The following is a 12,361-nucleotide window of genomic DNA, read 5'->3' as shown; positions in this document are numbered from 1 at the left end:
ACACAGAGACTGTCACTGATAAGAACACACGATCACTGTTCTCTCTATGTATATTTTTACTGCATTTTTCCTTCCTCCTGTTTAGGGGGCTTAAACAGCCTTGATTTTCTGTGGCTGACAACACACCCCATATGCTATTTATCTTGTCAGAACTCTCTCCCTCTGCCCTCAGCTCCCATTTTGTTCTCATTAATAGTGATTATGAAAAATGGGGCTAAATACTTAGTTTCATATGATTTATCCAAATGTTGAACTGCGTAATTGGAGAAGCTAAGGCATTATCCCTTCAGATTCTGTCAAGACTCAATTTCTGCATTCGATTTAATTTTTAGACTCATGACCCATAACAGTACATATATTTATTGCCTTTATGGTGGCTTGGCTGCACAATATATCTATCAGTCAGAAGCAGGAAGCTGCATATTATGTGTAAGAACTTAAACAGTCAGTGTTTTCTGAGAACACTTGTCCTTAGCATGCAGTTATTAACACGGGGCCCCCAGATACAACAAAATTGAAAGTCAGCTGGAAGGAATGCCCTTATAATGAAGATATTTAATAACTGGCACCAGACTCTGATTTTCCTTTCGGTGACAGACGTGACGCATGAGCAAAGGCAGGGGAGTGCTTTGCACTGCAGCACCCTCGCCTGCCCCTTTGCAGAGCCTGATCCAGCATCTTCCTCCCCTTCCTGGGGATTGCTCCGGTATAAAAGGCCCTGACATGCACGGTTTGGTCCTGCCTTTCTGAGCTTCTACCCAGGGATGTGCAAACACACACACACACACACTTGCGCACACGGTGGTTACCGGGAACGCATGTCACTGCCTTGCAGAGATTTTGTGCATCTCCCTTTCCTAAGCCATCATTTCCATGCTTGTTCCTCACAAATCGCTTTCGCATGGCTTTGGCCCTGATGGCCAGCTGAATGCAAATGCTTTATCTGCAGCAAAGTGTCTGAATCTTATGAACTGTCAGCCTGCATCTTGGATAGAAACTGAGGCTCCTCCAGAGCCTGGCTTGTTGGGGTAAGGGCGGTCGGCGTAGAGCAGTAAGCTCAGTAACAAAGCACCACAAAACTCAACCTCGCACTGACAATACCACCCTGCTTCCCAAATCAGCACTGACACCGTGTTGAAATTGTTAATAAAACGAGTAATCAAGCTGCTAATATCTTCAAGCACCATTTTGGAAAAAAAAAAAGGAAGATAATAGAGCAACCATCAGGGAGTATAGTTAATGTATAAAACAATTACTTTAGTCAGATGCTTAAATAAGAGCCATAGTGGTAACAAATGCGTTACAGTACAGAGAAGCAGTTTACAGTACACAGGGTATTTTATTTGTGGGTAAGAATAACTCTTTAAGAGGAAGCTGATGCATTTACCACTAAATCTTCACCAGCAGCCTTTTTCCTTGGCATGAAACCTGCTCACACACACGTGTGCGCACACACACATACGTGTGCACACAGGGACAGCTTTCACTTAGCATTATTTGTTATAGAAAGTAATAGAATTATTGAAAGCACAGTCATTCACTGCCAGCTAGTTCGTGGTGGTCACCTTTTAAATACAAGAGCAGAAATCACTCAGGAGAGCTTAATTTTAAGTAGGCCTTTCAAAGAAGAGCCTCCCATTGCCATTTTTGATAAGGATCTGACCACTCGCCTTCCGCTTTGCAGGCAGCCCTGAGACTGGGGCATGGCTCTTCCCTCCTTGTGAGACTCTTACAGGGAACAATAAGAATATTGATTTCATTTTCTTTTTACACACCTAACACTGTGATGATTTCCAACCTCCTCCCTTATTTTCTCTGGCATTTGGTGGGTTTTGATCAGCTTTAATTGCTACAAAGCTCGCTGTTGTTAGCACTAAATCCGTACCCAGCTCTCTGCCGCACGGCAGCAATGAGGACTTCTCACTGTCTCTTTAATCCCAGTTCCTGTGTTGTGCATCTTCCTCTGCAAGAACTGCCTGGAGAAGCCCAAAGCACAGAATAAACCCATCCAGAACATCAGAAAAAGGGGCTGGCTGGGACATCCTGCTTAAATAGCTATGGAGCAGGAGAGGGTTTGCTGGGAGAGGGTGGCTAAGAAGGATTTTTGCTGTGCTTAAAGGCTGAATGTAAGAGGGGAAGTACCTGGAATGGTTTAGCTGAAGTGCCATGGGTTTGTTCACAATGATTTCTGTCTATGCAGCCATTCAGCCTGATGGGGAGAGAAAGAGAAGTGTTGTTACTGATGGGCTTTTATTAAACTTCACTTCTTAGAAGTCCCAGATTTCTATTTGTGATATATTTTTCCCTGTAGTGAACCCAGCTCGGTATTTGAATGTGCAAAAGATATTTCAGTTGTTTCTCAGCTTTTAATTTCAAAATGCTAACAAAATAATCAAAACTCAAAATACTGATTCAGCTTTAATAACCACATGTACCTGTCTGGTTTGGTTTTATGCCATTTTCTGTATATTGGAAGAACTCAAAGCCAGGAAAACTGCTCTGTACCTGCATTTAAACAATGAAGATGGTGATCTACTATGCAGTTCCTCCTGGCTGTATTACAGACTGAGCAACAACAATAACGATGCTCAGGTTACTTAGCACATTGCATTGGAACTCACATTGCTTCAGGTTCTGGCTGCTTTTAACCCAAGTTTTAACCAGAAACAATAGATTAATTTCACAGGGTAAGATAAATGAAAATCAGGAAGCTTTATCCAATAAATAACTACTTTGAGTGCACTCACTGGGTATTTTCCCTGTACTTTAGGATTTGCAAAGGGCTGTGTGCTCTTTCCCATCCACTTCCATGAACTTTGCATTTATCCATTCCTCCAGTGCTCCCTGGTTCCTGTGGGAAATATCTTTAATGCTGGAAATCCTGAGGTTAACTAGCTACAAATGGTATTTAGGTATTAAAAGCATTGTCCGGTCTCGAGGCTGAGCAGGGATGGGTTTCTCATCCAGGACGTCCAGGGCTTTGCCTGGATCAGTTGATCCATTCCTGGGCAGCATCACCAGCTCTGCTTCGATGGCATCAGGGATGCAGGAGACCGCTGCCCCCATCCCAGTGTCCTTCACTGTGGTGGCCAGCACATCACATTTGCTATTATTAGGGGGTTTTAATTATAACCCTTGTCTTTTTCATGGCCAGACTGTCAACTGTCAGCATCAATTACCAGAGTTACTATTGACGCCCTCTTAAAAGAGGTTTAAATATTAAAGTGAAAAGGGACTTGCTCTGGGCTTCAGCTCTTTGTGGTGCTCGTCAATAAAACCTTAACTCACCGAACCCTTGTCACAGGGATTTTTTGTGCCTTGCTCTGACACGGCGGTGCCTGAGTGGCAAATGTCGATGGGAGCCTTCAATGAGCAAACTGCACTTATTAATTATGCTAATAATGACGACTGCAGAGAGCTGCGAGGAGGAACACAATAGCTGCAACTTGCTCCTCCTAAAAGGGGCAGCGGAGGAGCCGTCGCCTTTGTCGTGTTTAGAGGATCTACACAGGAAAAAGCTCTTCCTCCCCTTCTCAGGCAACAGCCATTCACACACACAGCAGACACCTCACTATGCATATCCTTATTTTAACCACCCTCCTATTTATTGATTTCCCCTGCAATTACACAGCGCTGTATTTATTTGCATCAGTGCTCGGCTGTGCCATATATTAAACCTCCCTTCCTCCAGTGGTGGCTCTTTAGAAAAATGCTTCTGATTTCCCCTCAGAGTAGGAGGTCAATAGGCCATAACTTACGATTTTGAACCTATAGCCAGACCTAATTTATGGATCGTTTCTGGTTTCTTGTGTTTAACTGTTTCTGGCAGAGGGTTTCATCAGGGAGATGGAGCGGATCCACTGGGCACAGCTGAGATCCGGGGTGAGAGACGGATGGACCGTGGTAAAGCTTAGTGCAATGCTCTGGCTAATTCAGAGCTGCTTCTCTATAAATTATGTATTTTCTTCTTCAAAATGTTTGTATTTCCTAATATAGCTCCAGATTATCTCACGAAAGCAAGGGACATGTTAAGAGAAAGTCAGTTCTCACCTATCAGACATTAATTTTCACTTGCTAAGCACAGAATGCATTTAGTTCTCAAATTTTGTTTATCAGCAGTCTAATATTGACAAAATATGGATTTGCTTTTCTCAGTCTCTAACAACTTTGGCAATATTTGCCGTGGACAGAAGGTTAAGGTTTTACATTAGAATATGTAAACATAAAACCCATAATAATCTCCTGCTCTGCAGCACGATCACCGGTTGCATTGCCCAGCACCGGGTGCAGCTCCCACAGTGGGTCATGCAGTGATTGCAGCAGTGGCAGGGTCACCAAAGAGAGGTCTGATTTGGGTTTCACCCACCTGGGGGTTCTTAGGCAGGGACTCATTGCCCCTTCCAGCAGGTTTTGGATCAGATGCTCTGTGTATAAATCACTGCAGGGGCCGTGGTGACAGCACAGGCTGCCTGGGGTAAAGGTTGGACTTGATCTTAAAGGTCTTTTCCAACATACTTGATTCTATGATTCTATGACAGTGTCTGCGTCCGGGTGGGATGGGGGCTGTGGCACACTGCATGCATCAGTTCATTTCTGACTTAACTGCCTCTGCAGCTCTTGGGAGCGATCCCCTTGCGCTTTACATCACCAAAACCATCTGCTAGAGTTGTGCCTTGAATCGCCTGGTCCTCTAGAGGCAGCAGGGAGGGAAAAAAAAAGGCAAAGTGAAATTCTTCCCTGGAAAGAAGTTAAAAAAATATATACTTGGAAAGAATTAACCCATTCAATCCTGAATAAGGCTTTGCAACCCCAACCCAGGTCAGGCAGAGGCTGGACTGGACCCAGCCGTTAGGAACTCGCTGATGCTGTTGGGTGACTTGGGGCTAGCCAGGTGCCTGGGGGAGTATTGAACATGCCAAGGAACAAATAAACAGCAGTGTCAAAAGCTACTGATGAGGTTCGGATGTGAGCTGGTGCCAGGTGCTCTCATCAGCAGGGCTGCAGTGTTGGGCTGTGTCAGCACGGAGCTTGCCATGATAACTGCGCTCCCAGGCATGTGGGATGGCAGGAAACCTGGCAAGAAAGATGCCATGGGAAGACTGGATCAAGGAGTGAGATGCTCCTCTATCCCTGGGGCATGGGATGAGCATCCCGGGCTGCCCATGATGCTGCAGTGAGCATCAGCTCATGCATGCAATGAGTGTATCAGTGCTCAGGCCTGCTCACAGCAGGTTCTGACCCCCCCCTGCAGCACTTAGACACCATGGGATGGGCTAGAGATGAACCTGCAGCCTTTAATTCTGGATTTATGGCTGCTGCTGATCCTAAGCCAACCTTTCGCCATTACAGTGTCTGAATGCAACTTTGGGGATTAATAAAAGGGAAAAGTCGGGACCTTAACTGTCAGGAATATAGAAGATGTGCCCAGCCCTAAACCCAACAGCCATAAACCACAGAGGAATCCACTTCACCTAAAGAAAAAACAGCTACCTGGTGTATAGGGTTAATAGCACCAAGCCAACGTGCTAAGAGGCGATGGCCACGGCTACAGGCTCTGCTCTGCATCACAGGATCCCAAGGAGTTAAAACGCAGCAAACCTCCTCATGCATTTTATGTCACAACTCCCCCTTTTTTGTCTGTGTGTGTGTGACCAAGCCAAGTTCTTTTTTAGCTCTACCCTTTTGAAAACTGCTGGTTACAGATAAATTAAAATGCCAGAACTGAAATTGCCCACGTTAGCCCCTAAGGGAGCCTGCACTGTCATCTTTCATTAGATGCTGATAGACCAAAAGCCCAAGGCAAAGTGAAAGCTGGTTCCTAAGAAAGGGCTCAGAGCCAGGAGCTGCATCTCTCTGCTGTAATCTTGCATCTCTGTCCTTTTAAGTTTAAGCTGAGCAATGCTTTCTTGGACATGTCTGTTTTCATACTGCAAATTTCAGTCTTAAAATCAACAGCAAATATGAACAGGGTATTCCACAGAGTCCTAAATTGTCAAGACAAGCCAATGCATTTTTCTCGGAGCAATCTGATGGTTTTGTCTGGTGTCAGCCCTTACATCCTCCAGTGCAGATGATGTGTTTGGACAGTTTAATAAAGAGCTGTTCAGAAATGTGACTGTTATTCTTATTTTTAAGAAGAAAAATAGAGTCACATCATCTTTCAGCCACAAAAGCAGGATTTTCCCCAGACTTCTTCCATCATTTTGAAGGAGGGAAGGTGGCTCGGTGGGTTTTGTGGAGTGCAGCACAGTGGTGAAATGGTCTAGTCTAAAGAAACCAGGGCTAAAATGATGCGTGCACAAGGAGCTTAATAAACCATAAAGGCCAGTGGCTTTCCAGCATCCTTTCACTTTGTGTTTGAATTAGAGATGTGCTTTGACTTAGAAAAATGGGGCTAGTCCTGGGTGTGCGTCAGCGCTGGGCTGCGGCAGAGCCTCCCAACGCAGCCAAAGCGCAAATCCGGCTCCTTAAGGGCATCTCGAGCTGCACTTTGCTCTTGTGCCCGAAGGATAAAGAGCTTTTTGTGTCCCCATGAGGGTGAGGAAGAGGAGGCTCTTGGACATTACCCCCGTGTCACCTTATCCCTGCAAAATCAAACTGGAAAACGATGCTGGGCTGCCTGGCTGTTGTAACCTTGGATGGATGGCTACCATGAGGTTCAATAGCAAGGGACTGAATATGGTATTTTTTTAAAGCAGGCCGAAGTGTTGAAAGCCTGGAAAAGCCAGCCCAGTTGTTTCTGCTCATTTGTCCCTCCAGGCAATGAAATAATTTACTCCATTTCCATTCACCTTCTTCTATTTATTTGTACTGAGTTATGACGGGAAAAGGAACTGTCTTGGATGTCTCTTACTTCCCTGGAATCAGCAAGGCTTTAGAGTTCAGACCATTGTATCTCTGTGCTCCTGCTCGCAGTGTTTTTTCTCCTAGCTGCTCCTGAATTAACTTTTATTCTGTGTATACAACACAAAGCAAACAAGTGCACAGCAAAGTCCAGCACGCTTTTCTCTCTCTGACAAGTAGGGCCACTTTATTGTATGACATCCGCAATTGACTGAGTGTATGAAACCAGAGCACAAAGTAAAGAAAAGTGGGCAACATATTGTTCCAAAAGTTATTGGGCAAGGCCGTAGGGAATGAATTTTCATTGCACTGCAGCTCCAGAGGAGGCAATAATAGAGAGCTGCACTTAGTAAAAATAAATACCTATGACAACTCCATGTAGGTGCACAGGGCTGGGGCTGTCCGTGTGCTGGACACCCCGAGACCACCACATGAAGGGAGGCATTTTAACTTCAGTTCTGGGGAGTTTCTGCTCTTTCTGAGCACTTCACTCAGGACATTGTGGTACAAGAGGTCTTAGCAAGGACAAACATCCCTGCAACGCAATCACTTGGCATTTTGACTATAGAATTTCTTTAGCAGCATCCCTAGTGCAATGAGCATCTCATAGTGCAATGAGAAGGGTACTGCCATGGTCTTCACTGACCAGCAGTGCCACTGCTCTGCCTTCCCGGTTTCACTCCTGCTCACTTTTTATGCTCATCAACCACAGATGAAGTTTCCTCTCTCCTGCCTGTTGCCAGATGCTCCTCATTTGGGATAAAGCAGAGGTTTAATCTCACATGTGCGGTCTAACTAAAAACAGAAGAATGCAAAGAAGCAGATCAGATTTTGGCTCTCATTTCCCCCTCACTTCTCCTGACTCTGCAGATACCTTTTGCAGGCTGCGATTCATCCAGAGGGTGGTGAAGGGTGTGCGTGCACCCAGCAAGCCTCCGTGATGCCCAGCAAGGATGCAGCCGCATCTCCTTGTCTGGCTCTTCCAGCCCTCCAGAATCCATACTACATTGAAAAGACATGGGAAAACACCCAGCCAAGCCTCCAACCCTTTCCCAAAAGAGCCCACAAACAGCCATCAGGCAGCAGTGGTGCCTGAATCAGTGCAAATTGGGGTGGTTTCTCCCACCGGTGAGCAGAGATGGGTGCTCTGAAGATGCTGTTTTGGCCATGGAGCAAAGGTTGTGGCTGCAGAAGCTGCAGGGTTGCAAGAAGGGCAATTTTGGTTTAAAATCAGAAGCGCCATTTAGCTTCCTGACTCACAAAAGAGGATAATCACACTCCCTTTACATGGGTATCATGCCGTTTAATTAGTAAATGATTAATTTGTTAATGATTTCCCTGGCATGGAAAGCAGTACTGAACAGCTTCTTTCCCCAGCCATGTAAATCTGCAGCAGAAGGGAGGTACATCTGCACCTTCGCAGGGCTGCGTCTGGTTACTCCATGGCTCTGCCCAGATCTGTTTGCTTGGGAGATGCAGTGAGGGAAATGCAGCTTTGGGATCCCGCTCCTGCAGCACCTCTGCATCAAGGCATGAGTGATTTCTGTGGAGCTGAGCCACAGCATCACCCTCTCTGAAGCAAAAGGAGAGATGTTCTTAGAGCTGGATAAGAGCTGGGAACTGAGTATCAGCTCTCCTGGCACCCACTGCTACACATCACTCAGAGCCACCTGCAGAAGATACACGTTTACATGGCAAACTTGCACGTAAAACATCTCATTCTGCTCTACAAACAAATATCCTGAATTCTGCTTTATTCACAATCCCAGCAAATAAGATTATCGGTGAAAAGAGAAGGAGGCAGAAATGAATTGCAGCCTTGCTTAAGAAAAGGGAAAGAGACCCATTTAAGCCAATTTCTCCAATCAAGAAGAAAGGCTGTTTGAAAAACAGATCAAAACAAGGCTAGTTTCCTTGATCAGAGTGACATTCCCCATAAAAAGGGCTTGAGAGAAGCCTTGAGGAGGCTGGGGCTGATTTCCCAGGGTGATTTGCACCTTCATAGCACACGCTGCAGCATTCCCATCCCCTGGGGTGGCCGTTTCTCCACCTTCCTCTGGCTCCCAAGGGGTTACTTTGCTACAGAGACAGATGAAAAGCTCCAGAAAGGTTTTGCCTTTTCCTGACTCTGCTCCAAAGCTTCTCTGACCAAGATGAATCTGCTCCCTGGTCTCTGGGAGCATCCCAGGTTTCAGGCAGAATGGTGGTAGCAGAGGCTCATACCTATCCTCTGCTGTGGGTCCTGCCCTTTTAATTCTTGTGAGAAGCTTATCTGCCTTTCTTTATCTCAATCCTTTCTTTCTTCATGATGTCCTTCTTACCTTGACCTTCTTGCCATCCCTTTCCTCAAACCTCCCTGCGGTGGGGCTGCCCCTTTTATAGCTTTTTGCCTGAAGCCACATGATTCCCAAGGAAATGCTGTTTTTAGGGCTCTTGACTTTCAAAAGCTCCAGTTTTGGAGCTCAGTAGTGAAGTATAACTCTGACATCAGCATTGTGGCACCAAACGTGAGCAGAGCTGGACCCCTCGCGCCTTGAGTGGCTTCGTGTTCCTTAGGAAATCTTAACACATGAATGCACTGCCTGTTGTGTGCAAAGCGATGGATCCTGCCCTCTGCAGACTGGTCAGGTTGGCTTAAAAATAATGAGGTTTAAAAATAGAGTAAAATACATTTTTGGGCAACTTTCATCCACTCTTTGGCTTTGGAAAGGTTTTCAGTTTGGCTCTGGGGACCACCTCAATCACGTTTCCAAGTTCTTCTCTGCACCCTGGAGGGCCAGACATCTCCTTGACAGAATCAAATCTGACCCGAGATTGCCAGAAACCCCACAAAAATACTGATGGTTTTTAAACCAAGCAGAATCCTTATTCCAAATGGAAGCCTCTGTCCAGCCTGACAACCACAATCCCAAACTGGCAGTGCCGGCCTCCTAGCGCGGCATCCTCGCTGATTAGCACTGCTGCCTCATTAACATGCATACTGTAATCTCATTTGCTCCAGGATTGCTTTGATGTTAATTCCAGCGTTTTGGTGCAGTGTGGTACTGCACTTTGTGTTTCCAGGCTGGCATCCCTCTCTGCTGCAGCCCAAGTCTTTTCCTTCTCTAGTCTGCCCTTGCTGCAGCTACTAAAGCACTGGCCACCTTCATTCACCCTCTCAGCTTGTGGCTTAGCCTCCCTACCTTGCAGCCTGGCCCTACACTGCTTCTGCTCTCCTTTCCAGATCATTCCCTGTAATTACTCATTCATTCTTTCATATATACGCACCTTTTCCCCAAGCCCCATGACTCCTAGGGAGGATGTTCAGCCAGAAAAGGTAGCCTAGTTTGGGGGCAAGGGAATGAAACCTTGATACATCCTGCCCTGAGGGTTTGCGCTATGGCTCATGAACAAACCCACTGAGCCTGGCTCCTGAAGCCCGTGACAGTGGGGATGGCTTTGGAATGGAGAGGATGGACAGACAGACTGCATTCTCACAAGGATGCTGCAGAGCCCCGGTCCCTCCAAACACACACCCTGTTCCTAAGGCTGTTTTTATGGCTAGAGAAGGACTGCAGGATGTCCAGTTGGAGCAGGAGCTCTGAAACATCTGCCCACCATCAGTTTCTGTTGCCCGTGCAACAGCCCCTCCATAGGGCACAGCAGTCAGATGGGTCATTGCCTTCTGGGGTGCTTGTCACAAGCTCTGCAAGCTCAGGGACCGTGGGTCCTGTGTCTCCAGTCCTGTGTGTGCTTACAAAACCATGCACACCTATTGTCTATATGTGCTCTTAGGGACCACGTACCCCAAACACCTTGTATCTGTCCAGGAAACACTGACCCCCTCCTCTTGTGTGGCCCTGAGCCAGAGAGGAATCAGCACAAGAAACCACCAAGCGCACACAAAGTAGTAAATCCTGTTCACTCCAATGAGAAAATAAATGCAATGGTGCAGCATGGGCAAGAGCATCAGGGAGATGTCCAGTGAGGCGGGGGAAGAAAGTTTAATGCATGTCATTATGGGGAGCTGAGTTATCAAGAGCGCCAGATGTGTGGCCAGGGTTGGCTGGGGCTGGGGCTGCTGTAAAGAGGTTTTGTTCAAAGCAAGATGGGGACTTCACCTCCCTGCAAAATCAATCATTCACACGCTTCTCAAATGTGCCTTCCACGTATCCTGGGTGTTTACTCCTGCAGGGGCTCAGAGCTGCCTCAAAATATGGGCAGGCCAGAAAAGAGAGGCTGCTTTATTGTCTGGGAGATCAATGACTTTAATAATTAGCATCTTACTTACACATGATTTCTATACTCAATTTGAATCTTAATTAGAGATGGAGAGGGGGATTTAGAAACAACGCTGTGAGTGCCTCCTGCCCCTCCAGTGGGACCTGAGACAGACCTGCTGCAGCATCAGGGACCTCCCCCTTCATGGAGAGCCCTCAGTCCCTTGGGGAGGATACCAGTGCTGGCGGGTCCCACAGTCGAATCCCCTGCACACATAGTGCCCCAAAGCACAGCTCCAGCCTGCAAAGATAGCCTGGGGCTGGCCAAAGGGTAGCACACCTCGGATGCTCACCCCATGCGTGTCCACAGCCACGTCACCAACAGCAAAAGGGAGATGTGACCAGCCCGGGGACCCTTCTCCTTTGCAGGACAGGCTGCAGGGGCACAGGCAGGTTCTGGACTGTTCCATTCTGCTCTGGACATCAGACCCAGCACCTGCCCAAAGTGTCAGCAGCTCTACAGATTCACTGCCATTTAGGGACCAAAAAAGGGATGGAGAGGCTGCCAGCGCAGGAAGGCAGCTTTAAACCTCAGCCTACATGTCTTTACACAGGGCCGTGCATTAAAAAACTGTGAAGCATTTGAAGCCCACCATTTTAATTAAACTGATTTAACATCCGAGCTTGCGAGGGGCGCGGGGCTGGCGAGCACAAAGGAGCTGCACAATCACTTTGGCTCCATTGTTGATGGGCTTTTGCTCTCTGTTTGTACAATAACCTATTGAACTTTTCCAGACTGTAATTCAATACAGAATAGATCCTTGCAGGAGGCTTTTTTGGCAGGGAGCGCTGAAGGTCTTGAATCAATTTCACTTTTCCAGTGTGGCTGTTTAATGTATTGATACCAGCTGGAAAAGGAGGGGAAAAAAAGAGAGAAAAATAAAAAGGAATCAATGTTACTTTTATTTGTCCTGAGCCGAAGCCTTTTGGGTCCGTTCTTTGTGACATTGATACCATGCAGCGTGTGGCTATTGTCCCACCTTAGCCAGGCAAAGCAAAGGCTGTTAATGTGAAACAAGGCAGGGTTTTTTTCTTGGTAATACTTCCCGGTTTTTGCAAAGGCTTAAAACCTTTTATAGGAAAAGTCCAGCAATCGCTCGGCTGTGTGGCTTAGCTGGTTCTAGTGATAGGGAGACAAGACTGTGCCATACCTGGGTGGTGCTCAGGGTCAGGCATCACCCCATCACTCCAGACAGGGCTCTTGCAGGTCCTCTTTGAGATCCTGGTTTAGAACCAACCCTGGGAGCTGCTGCTGTGGT

The sequence above is a fragment of the Pezoporus flaviventris genome, unplaced genomic scaffold (genome assembly GCF_033815535.1).
Source record: "Pezoporus flaviventris isolate CSIRO_AGI_PZ_B2104156 unplaced genomic scaffold, CSIRO_AGI_Pfla_v1 ptg000213l, whole genome shotgun sequence".
NCBI lineage: Eukaryota > Metazoa > Chordata > Aves > Psittaciformes > Psittacidae > Pezoporus > Pezoporus flaviventris.
This window is presented reverse-complemented; position numbering follows the sequence as displayed.